This window comes from Gossypium hirsutum, chromosome A08 (assembly GCF_007990345.1).
Source record: "Gossypium hirsutum isolate 1008001.06 chromosome A08, Gossypium_hirsutum_v2.1, whole genome shotgun sequence".
Lineage (NCBI taxonomy): Eukaryota > Viridiplantae > Streptophyta > Magnoliopsida > Malvales > Malvaceae > Gossypium > Gossypium hirsutum.
The window spans coordinates 47,603,002-47,615,180 of NC_053431.1; the positions used below are offsets into that span (position 1 = coordinate 47,603,002).

General features: G+C 38.4%; 1 non-coding gene across 1 annotated transcript; it reads right to left on the reverse strand.

Moving 5' to 3' along the window:
* Positions 1-9,643: 9,643 nt before the first annotated feature.
* On the reverse strand, positions 9,644-9,755 carry LOC121205411 (small nucleolar RNA R71). Its single transcript, XR_005900489.1, has one exon. It is a non-coding gene; the product is annotated as a small nucleolar RNA R71 (small nucleolar RNA).
* Positions 9,756-12,179: the final 2,424 nt, after the last annotated feature.

Below are 12,179 nucleotides of genomic sequence, written 5' to 3' on the forward strand. Positions count from 1 at the left end.
CAATCATGGCGGCCTTTTCAATCGATTGCCTACGTTTCGTGCATTCACCTCACTGCACGAGTGTGCGTACGCTTGTGTAGCGTTAACAGTCGTACATTTTCGGCTTTTTCCAATCTATGCTAATAACAGTGTGATTACATACCTTTTTGCGATAAGTCGGCCTAGGCCAAGCGTTCCCCAAACCTACATTCAATCATGATATCCGTTAGTCGATTTACACTAGGATTAATCACCCTTCTTAATCCCAACTATCGTAAGACCTAATACTTGCTAATCAAAGGATAATTAGCTCCGCAAGAACTGCTGATGAAAGTTGGCTTAGTCCCTTAATCGAATAATTGCATTGACAATAACCCATTAATGATGACCAAAACACATGTCACGAGACTAAAATACGACATATTGAAAACATAACCCAAAGATAAGAGGAAATAGGCATTCAGCCAACCCCTTCTTAAACAAGTCACGCATCCTTTGAACCCCATAATCGAAAACAACATTACCTTGTTTGAGTAAGGAGTGAAGGGTTCAACCGCTCAGTAATCACTAGCAATATCTTCACTCTCCAAGAAGCCCTAGAGCTCGCAAGGAACACCAAACCAAGGGAAAAGAGGGTTAGAATCGGCAAGAAGGAAAAAAGTATTCGGCTTAGAGCAGTAAAAAAAGTAAAAAGTATTCGGCTTAGAGCAGTGCAAAAAGTACTTACCGACTTGTTTGAAGAACAACACCAACCGCAACCAAAAGGGATGGAAAGTTTGGTCCCACAAGCCAAATAGATCGGAACAACTTCGATGAACACTAGAGTCAAAAGAGGGAGATGGTAAATTTGATCAAGGGGGAAAAAGAAAAGAAAGGTGAAGGAAGTATGCATATTCGGTCAAGAGGGGTAGCGTTGAAGAGGAAGAAAATAGAAACCACAATCAAAAGTGACACTAGAAGATGATGAGGAAATCGACCATAGTTCAAAAGAGAGAGGGATAGAGTAAACAAGGTTCGGCCTAAACAAAGGTACAATCACGAGAGGGTCAGAAAGAAAGAATAGTGATAGATGTTGATTAACCAATAGACAAAAGGGAGTTCCAAATAGCACCATAAGTGCGAAACAAAAGTACCAAAAGAATACCAAACAAAATCGACCAGCCAACTAAAAATGCAAATGAGCCAAAAGAAAAGAAATTCGGTTACACACTAAATGAAGAAAAGAACCCTACCCCACACTCCATCCAAATTCCCTTTTATTTAGAGTCCTTGTACGGCACCAATACACCCCTCACTTGCCTCCTCAAACTCTCCAACAACACACTATCCATATCCATTCAAAACACCTAACTTTTCTCCCGACAACACTCATAGAATTCGGCTACAACTCCCCACTCCCCTCAATACTCTCAACCACCCAACAGCATCAGAATCCTACTAACAAAAAACCCCTGTACGGCACAGTAGCAAAAAAAAAACACCCCTTGAGCGTAGAAAGACTCGAACCCGAGTCCCTTGCCATAAGTAACACGCCCCTATCCTCTGGATCAACACGTTTTTTTATAACATAACCTCCCCCCCAATTTAAATAAAAACCCAACATCTAACAGCAAGGGTTTAATTCAGTAAAAACCCAAAAATTTTGCTAAGGCCCAAGTTTGAACCCAGGACTTCTCACACCTCTTAGGACGCCCGTAACCATCAAAGCAAGCAAGCCACATGCGACGGAACACACAATTAAATCACTAACAAATTTGGGACGTTACATGATCACAAGACAAAAATACTCATTCTAACATACACACAAACTGTAACACCCCTCACCCGTATTCAATGTCAGAATAGGGTTATGGAGCATTACCGACTTATTAAATAAATAAACATACATTTCTCATACATTTTTCAATTCCAAATATAAATCATTCACAATCATTTATATTTTCCCTAATACGAGCCTACGAAGCCCAAAAATGCTTTAGAAGTGGTTTGGGACTAAACCGATATCTCAAGAAATTCTTGGAACACTTAGAAAATTTTACAAAATACAAGGGACACTTACAAAATTTTACAAAATACAGGGGACACACGCCCGTGTGGCCAGGCTGTGTGTCTCACACGGCCAAAGACACGCCTATGTCACAGGCTATGTGGACATTCGAAATAGGATCACATGGTTGTGTCCTAGCCCGTGTCCAACCTTGTGTAACTCCCTGACTTCGGTCACACGACCAACCACGCCTATGCGACCAGCCTGTGTGCCCATCGAAATGGCTTCACATGCCCGTGTGCCAGGCCATGCCAAACCTGTATGGTATGCTGACTTATGCCATACGGCCAAGTCACATGCCCTTGTAGAGCATACTGACTTGGTTTCTGATTAAACACCAGGGGACACACAGCCGTGTCACCTGACTGTTTGTCACACACAGTTGAGACACATGCCCATGTTTCTGCCCATGTGGAGAAAAATAGGCTATTTGCCAAGCCATTTTTCTCACCCAAACTTTTAATCACCTACACGAACCAAATGACACATAACATGGCATAAATTGGCATTCCAACCAATCTCAATCAAGTTTAATTCATGCTATTTTCCTACCAAAAACTATAATGCTTATAACATCATAACTTGCCTATGCAAAACATGCCATTCCCATTCACAATTTTACCTAAATGATTAACTTCATACATATATTATCTTGCCTAAAACCATAAGCATATCAACTTCCAATTTCATCCATTTGACATCCATAATGCCAATTCACAACAAGCATATAAATGAAAATTATCTCCCACACAACAAAAGGCCATTTGCACAAATATATACATCACCAAGTATATCAAAATAAGCCAAGTCACATGGCTATACACATAACAAACATTTATAATTTACAAGCCAATGCAAATGGCTAAATCCATTACCAAACTATATACCAAAATGACCATAACTCCTATACATGCCATATAACTAAATACATAAGTTCAGAAGTACCAAAGTGAAATCTTGATAGTGTTATGAGATCTCCAACGACTCCCAAATTCGAGCAAGCTTCGATTACACTATAAAGCACAGAAAAGTAAACAAAGTAAGCTATAAATCTTAGTAAGTTCGTATAGTAATAAACTCAACTTACCATACATGCACAATTTATGCAATTAAACATATCATAATATAATCTCATATTGATCCACAAACCTATCACATATTCATTCACAAGGTTAGATATGATATTCACAAGTTTCTTTGATTCAATGCTTGTACGGTTCATGTACATACCTATATCGAATCGTATCAATCTCATACCCATCCATATCCTCGATATACCAGTTGAATCATTCAAAATAATATCGGATACCAGAGAATCTCACACCCTAAGTGCCAAATACATAGCCGAAGCTATCTCAATCTTATATCTCATATAATGCTCAGTCTCGAGCTATCAATGGGTCTGCTCACACAAGTTGATGGTTATGACGTAGCTACACGGTGACGAGAATCCGCAACACATGCCGGATAACTCAGCCACCAGTAGGACGTACGAACCAGCACCCAAATCACATAAGCCCTAATGACATGTCATTTGTATCCTAATATACTCCTAAGGTTCAACTGGCATTTCTCATTGTCGAATCTTCGTCGAACATTTTCGTACAATCATATTCATCAATAATTCAAATATAAAGCATTTAAAACACAAATACAATAATGCTTATTACGATACGAACTTACCTTGATTCACAAAAAGGACGAAATGAATCGACTAGTCCGATACTTTGCTTTTCCCCCGATCTAGATCCAAACTTTGCTTTTCTTGATCTATATGTAATCAAATTTAACTTATTTAATTATCATTCTATTCAATTTAGCCCAAAAAAACATTATGACAACTTTACATTTTTTCCCCTAATATTTCAACATTTTTACAGTTTAGTCCTTATCTCATAAAAATACAAATTCATGCAATTCAATTTCAACCAATTACAGCCGAATATCAATTAATTCCCTAGCAACCCAAAAATTTTCATTTATTTCTCATTTCCACCACAAATTTACACATTTCCCAATTTAATCCCTAACTAGAAATTTTACCAAAAATCACATGTCCCTAGCATACATTTTCTATCATCACACATCAAAATACATGTACATTCATCAATGGTAAAACCCTAAACCTTTATCAATTTAGCAAATTAGTCCTTGGGATAGCTAGATTAAGTTGCAATGATCTCAAAAACATAGAAATCATTAAAAACGGGACAAAAATCACTCACCAATTGCATACACAAGCTTGGTTGAATGTAAAGGATGAAAATGGCTTCTCTTTGCCCTAGTTTCAATTGAAGATAGAGAAGAAAAGGATGATGCCTTGTTTTATTTCATTTATTTTAACATTAATTTCTAAATTAATTAATTAACATTAATGAACATTAATTATTTCACTAAATGCCAAGCCATTATCATCCATTAACTCAATAATTGGTTAATTTCCACTTAAGGACCTCCAATCTAAGATTCCATAGCTATTAGACACCTTTAGCAAACAAACAAACAAGCAAAAGGTGTGTGTGGCAAGGAGATGATGTGTAACACCTCAAACCCGGCCTAGACGTTATGGCCGAATTTGTGATGTCACATTGGAGTGCTTTTCAGAACACGAGTTGTCAAAAGGTTCATTCTTTTAAAAAAGATCATTGGGTCTTAACAAAGGGATATGAGGCCTAGTTTATTTTGAAAACTCACGTCGTTTAAGTAAAACGTTAGGGATAGAGGTTTATTAATGAGCTTTAAAACCATGCTTGTTATGGAAGTTTTTAAAATGTTTTGCATAAACGTTATGACTTCAGAAAAATATTTGTTTGTTTTTTTTCTTGAAAACCCGAGCCCTATCACTAGCAGGTAAGATAGAATAATAAAATACCCAAAATAAAATAAAATTTAAAAGGCCATATTACAAAGAAAAAAACCCAAAAAGAAAAATAAAATCTTAGTTATATTCAATAATAAAGTACTACATCGAATGGCCACCTCTGAGTCCTCCGTCGCCTCGATCCATCTACGCCTAGGGATTTCCTGCACAGATAATAGATAGGTGAGCTTACGAAAACTCAGTGTGTGAAATCCCAAAATAGTAGATAATCAGAGAAATGCAATCTGGGCTTAAGCCCTCTTTAATCCAGTTAGGACCTTAGCCCCTTTTCTAGTAATAGTAGCAGTCTGGGCCTTAGCCTATTTTAGTACAGTATTCAGAAAAGAGTCCTACCCAATCCAACTGCTACACACCAACTCCGTACTAGCCCTACATACCATATGGGTATAAAATCGACCCACCCAACCCTACACACCAAGTCGTACCAGTTTCGGTACTATAACAGTATTTGCAGCCGAATTGCCAGTAATAGGCTTATAGCCTTTCAGTACACTTCCTCCAAAATCATATAACCCATTCCATATAATACAACAAAATAACATACGTGTATGCAGAAATAACATGCTCAGAATCAATCATATATAATACAGGGGTATTTCAGTCAATTTACCGCACAGGGGTATAATGGTCATTTCATCATATTAGGGTCTAACAATACTTACCGACCCAACAGTATGTCCATAGTCGTCTAGGCGACTCGTGCAACCTTATTAGTCAAATGGTATTAATGGGCCTACAAGCCCCTAATACGGGCCTATGTGGGCCCACATGCGCATCTGGCCCACCAAGACCAAAAATAGCCTTAGCCATGTAGTTCACACAACCTAGCTCGATATTTACCGCACTTGGTGTGATTCCTCCGTGTGGGGCCCATGAGCCCATTGGACCCAATTTGGCCCAGTTCCGTTCTGGCCTATGAGAACGCTCATGGCCATCTCGTCAATCACACAACCATGTTTCGTAACATGACCCGTCACACGGGATCCCACACACCCGTGTGGTGTCGATCACCCACTTTCTGGCATTTCAGCCTTTCGGCTTTTCAGCCTTTGCAGTTTCACATCAATCGATAGTGTTCACACACCTGTAATGTAAAGATAGCCTTAACCCCTCTGTAGATAACGCATATACGACCAACCACAACAAACCCACCATCTGTCATATTCACGGTTAATCCAAAGACCATGGCACTTGCAGTAAACTTTAACCGTATTCACACTACTTACCAGACAAACTATTGTAGAACCTTTCTTGCTCCTAAAGTCCACGTATTCTTCCCAAAGCATCAACCTTCACATGAAATAGTTACCCCTTAATCAAACTCTACAGTCCTGTATAGTTGTATTTAAGATTTAACGTATTTACCAATAGAGAAGGTACCACTTGTAGAAGAAGGGTAATCGCCCTAACACCTTTAATTACAGCAATCAAGCCTCAGCAACGAATGTACAAAACACAGTAAAGTGTTAGAAGAGCACCACCTTATAGTAAGATGAAGAGAAAATAACCATTTGGCCTAAGTAGCATAGAAGTCGAATCTTTAAGGAAAGATTAGATGGAATTCAGCTAAGGGAGCAAACCACAAACACTTACCTAGAAACCCACAGAGTTACGATAGCACACCTCAGCAAGAATCGGCTAGAAAAGAAAGAAGTAAAGGAAAAGTGCCTCACTCAAGGTATTCAGCCAAACACGGAAAAGGCAACAAATGTTGAGAAAAGGGAATAAGAGGAAGAGAAGAGAAGAGTGTTTGCCACGGTCAGAAGGATATTCGATTAGGGTTTAAAGTAGAAAGGAGAAGGAAAATGACATATCCCTAAAAGGTCAATTCGACTACTACCTCAAAATGAAAAATGAGACTAGAAGAGAATTGACAAAAAAAGAGAGTATCACACAACACAATTATGGCACACACAAAACTATGACCGAATTGGCATTCTAGAGCTTCCCACATTTGGCCAAACACTACCTTCCCCCCACTCCTTGATCCACTCCTCTTATCTCTCCACAAATCTCTCCACTAATCCCTCACTTGACCGATTCAAAATCCCCTTATCAGAGTTTTAGTAACCACTACTACCTCCCCAAGCAAGCAGTAAAAATAATCTCCCTTATACATGAGCAGAGATTTGAACCTCAAACTCCTTACACACACCACACGCCACCTGCCACTAGGCTACCATGTTTACTTTTTCATGTCCTACACATATTAATTTAAAAGTCCACTAGCAACCAACAAGGGTTTATTCAGATAAAGACCAAAATTTTGCTCAAGCCAGGACTTGAACCCATAGCTCCACAGACACTCCCAGAGCATTAAATCACTAAGCCAAACCTACTTTCACTTTGCAATTACACAAAACAATTCTAACAGGGTTTTAGGGATTTGGGGTGTTACACCAAGTCTCGCTCCTGCAATGAAACTTTAGGATTAAAGCAATGTGTTCCTGTTCCAATACCACATGCATTTCAACAAACTATTTCAAGAAATCTCATGCCACTCAATAAGAGTTATATCAAAAATTTTACGAAATCAAATAAATTTAGACTCATGAGGTTCAAAACTCCAAATACAGAACAATCACATAGGTTTGAGAATTAATAAACCTAGAAATCTAATACCACCAAATGTAGCACCCTATACCTGATAAATCATAATTTATAGATATTTTTATACCATGCTTAGCCGATTTATGAATGGTTTCTCCTTAGATTTGGTAAATTCGATGCTCCTAATCATTTAATTTCTTTTTTTATACTTAGGTAAGCATAGGAGAGTAAAAAGAGTGAGAAACGGTCCAATAAAGGGGAAAATAGACCCACGTAGGAAATCAACACGGCTTGGACTTCCTCACATGGGCGTGTCACACGGCTGTGTCCATTTTACAGGATTGAAGCATAACTTACACAGGTAGACTACACACCCGTGCCTATTCAATAGCCTTGACCACAGGCTGGAGTAATCACACACGGGCGTGTCCCTGCCAAGCCCAAGTATAGTCCTATTTGAAAAAGGCTAATTTTTATGGCTCTTAGGCATTCAAAAGCCTATTTAAACACCTGAGGAGGCACTTAAGAGGAAGACACAGAGTAGGAAGTAAGGAATTACTCAAGGAAAGCCGATTGATCCATCTCAGAAGCCGGATTCATCATCCAGATTGAAGATCTCCCTTCAAGTTCCTTCAGGAGTTTTGGGTTTTCTTATGTTTTGTTATCTTTATGCTTTTGAGATGTTTTCTTTCATAAGTATGAACTAAACCCCCTAAATACCTAAGGGGAATGAAACATAAGACGGATCTTGTTATTATTATCTGAATTGTATGATAAATATTTGACTTGTTCTTGATTATGTGTTCTTAATTCTTGTTTTGATATTCCAGGATATTGATTCAAGTTAAGCTCTTATTTAGAGGAGGAATAGACCCTGTCTAAGAGTAAATTTGTCATAATTAGGCGGAGTTGATTGCACACCTAGAGATAGGGTGATAAGATTTTGCCGGATTAAGGTGAAACCTAATAAGGGAATCCATAGATCGAGTTAATACAATTATAGGGTGTTAATTAGAAAGAGATTTCAATTATTTAACCTAGGGTTAGACGTTATTAGTCTCGAGAGAGATAATAATATAACTTAGGGATTTCTACGGATCAAGTCAAATGAATAAATCGTCTGATTTAGAGTTAAATAACAAGTGAAGTCTAGGTAGATTTTTCATTAGGTATTGTCTTAATCAATCGAATTTTCCCAAAAGTATTTTCCCAAATTTTCTTTCTGTGCATTCTTAGTTTAGTAATTAGTTTCGATAACCAAACCTCTTAATTTTTAGGCTAGATAATAAAAATGAAGTAAATACTAGTATTCGTGGTTCCTTTGGGTTCGACAATCTGGTCTTGTTGAATTATACTACTGTTCGATAGGTACGCTTGCCTTAATCGTGATAATAAGTTAGTCTCAAGAACGATTCATTCGTAAATCTTTAAAACCTATCACGAATACCACGTACCAAGTTTTTGGCGCTGTTGTCGGGGAACTAGGATATTAGGAACACTCGATTTTTATTACTTTAGCCATTTTATCTTGCAATTCAAATTTTTATTTTTATTTTTAGTTTTTAATTTTCTTTTCTAATTCTTCATTTATTCTCTTCTGACTGGTTTTTCTAGTTTATGACCAGAAGAAACCCATCAAGACCATTACTGTTTGATAGTGAGATCGATCGCACAGTTTGCAAAAATCGAAGAGAAATAAGGTGAAGCTTACGATACATAGAGGAAGAGCAAGAGGACGATACTTCTACCACAACCGAGGAGATGACTAAAAACCAAGAAAATTCGTTACCTCCTGCAATTGCTATTAATTAGAATCGTGCTCCGCGCACTATGTATGATCATGCTAAACCTTCTTTAACAGGAACTGAATCAAGCATAGTTAGGCCTATTGTTGTTGCAAATAATTTTGAACTAAAACCTAACACCATTCAAATGATCCAACAGTTTGTTCATTTTAATGGTTTGCAGGACGAGGATCCCAAAGCTCTCTTGGCGAATTTCTTAGAATTTTGCGACACTTTTAAAATTAATGGCATTTCTGATAACGCCATTCACCTTCGGTTGTTTTCCTTTTCATTGAGGAATGAAACTAAACAGTGGTTGAACTCATTACCACGAGGGTCAATCACTACTTGGGAACAAATGACCGAAAAGTTTTTATTAAAATATTTTCTACCGGCTAAAACAACCGAATTACGTAATGATATCTCCTCTTTTGGTGCAGATTGATTTAGAAACACTTTACGATGCATGGGAGAGATAGAAGGACTTTTTGCGAAGATGCCCTCACCATGGGTTACCACTATGGCTACAGGTCCAAACATTTCACAATGGCCTGAACCCTTTGACTCGACAGATGATCGACGCAGCCGCTAGCGAAACTATCAATAATAAGATACCTGAATATGCTTATGAATTTATAGAAGAGATGTCACTGAATAACTATCAGTGGCAAGTCATGAGGAAAAAGCCAACGAAAGTAGCCAGCATTTTAACGTCGATTCGGTCACCATGCTCTCCAATTGGGTAGAATTATTAAATAGAAAAATTGATGGTTTACTTGGTTCCTTATAGGTACACCCAGTAATACAATGTGAAGCAAATGGAGGTGGATCGAGCAGTTCAAAATACCCACCTTATGGCCACAACATGGAGAACGAGAAGTTAAATTACATGGGTAGCAATGCTCGAACTCAAAACAATCCTTATAGCAATACTTACAATGCAGGTTGAAGGAATCGCCCAAATTTTTCATGGGGAGGCCAAGGAAATCAGAGACCGCCACCCCCTCTAGGCTTTCAACAATCACCATACCAGCAGGAGAAAAAGCCGAACCGTGAGGAGATGCTTACCAAATTCATCTCGGTGTCAGAAACTCATTTTTAAAATATCGAGGTGACACTCAAAAATCAACAAGCATCAATCTAGGGGCTCGAAACTCAGATTGGATAGCTCGCCAATTTAATTTTCGAACGACCACAAGGTAGCCTGCCAAGCAACACTGAATCTAACCCAAGGGAGCAACTCAACGCAATTCCCATTCAAGATAAGGAAGGGTTAGTTGCAGAACCAAGGCTAGAAACGGTGGTAAGAAAGGTAAGGATGAGGTAGGCCACAATAACCCAAAGCTGTTAAGTACAAAATATAAACCTCATGTGCCATACGCCAATATGACAAGGCAAGATCGATCAGATGAACAATTTGGTAAATTCCTTAAACTTTTAAAGAAACTACATATTAACTTACCGTTTATTGAAGCCCTTTAGTAGATGCCAAACGCAGTCAAGTTTTTAAAGGAGCTTTTAACAAATAAACGAAAGTTGGATGAGGCATCGCATGTGGAGTAGAATGCAGTTTGCTCAACCATATTACAGAATAAGCTACCAAGAAATTGAAGGATCTAGGGAGTTTTACGATTCCTTATTTAATTGGAAATTTAAATGTTCATAATGCATTGGCTGACTTAGGGGCAAACATTAATGTTATGTCTTATAAAATGTTTAAACAGCTAGGTCTTGGGAAACCCAAACAAACTAGGATGAGCATTCAATTGGCTGATAAAACCATTAGATTTCCTAGGGGTATCATTGAAGATGTTCTTGTTAAGATTGGTAACTTTATATACCAAGTAGACTTTTTTGTTCTCGACATGGAAGAGGATAGTAACGTACCTTTAATTTTAGGACGACCCTTTTTAGCGACTGTTAGAACCATTATTGATGTTGGTACAGGTGAACTCACACTTCGTGTGGGAGAAGAAACAATCACCCTTCAAGCTCATAATTCGAGTAACACATCAAAAATTGAAGGTGGTTGTATAAATCATTCTACTAGTACTAATCATATGGTGAAACCCTCTATGTAGGAAACAATTTCGAAGAACACATATGAGCTGTGTTCAAACGACAAAAAAGGACCTATCTATGAAGAATGAAGGCTACAAATCGAGGAGCTAGATGAATGGCAGACACAGAAACTGAGAACACCAATACACCGAAATCGAGCCAGGACAAACTCAATACCTCACCAAATCAACTTAAGGTAGGAGACAAAGTACTACTAGATGCAGCAGATCCTCGCACTGCTTCTTCTGAACCTAATAAAGAAATTCCTCTTACAGTACTCAGTATTTTCCCATACGGTAAAGTCAAGGTAATACATCCAAAATTTGGCACATTTAAGCTAAACAATACTCGTCTTAAACCTTATGTTGATAAAGTTGATAGTTGGGATGAGGAGTGTAAACTCCTCGAGCCACAATGATCATACACCAGAGAGGTAAGTCGAGCTTAGACTATAAATAAGCGCTTCTCGGGAGGCAACCTGAGCACTAACAGTATTGATTTCTTTAAATTTTAGCTTTTAACATATAACATACTAACTGAATCATGGAACACAGTCTTTCTAAAGACCACACAGTCAAAAACACGAGTGTGCATTAGGCTGTATGAAAACAGGGCAAAATTTTTTCCCCAACACGGGAAGCGATAAGTCGCCACGACCGTGCGACATGGCCGTGGGTGAACCTGCCAAAATAACACAGGCATGCGACATGCCTGTTCCTTGAAACCGTAGGCAAACCTGTCAAATTAAAACGGGCGTGCGACATGCCGGTACCCATCACCCGTGCGCGAACCTGTCAAATTAACACGGGCATAGACCTATGTACACGAGCGTGGGAGAAGCGAACGAAGCAAGACACGACCGTGCGACACGGCTATG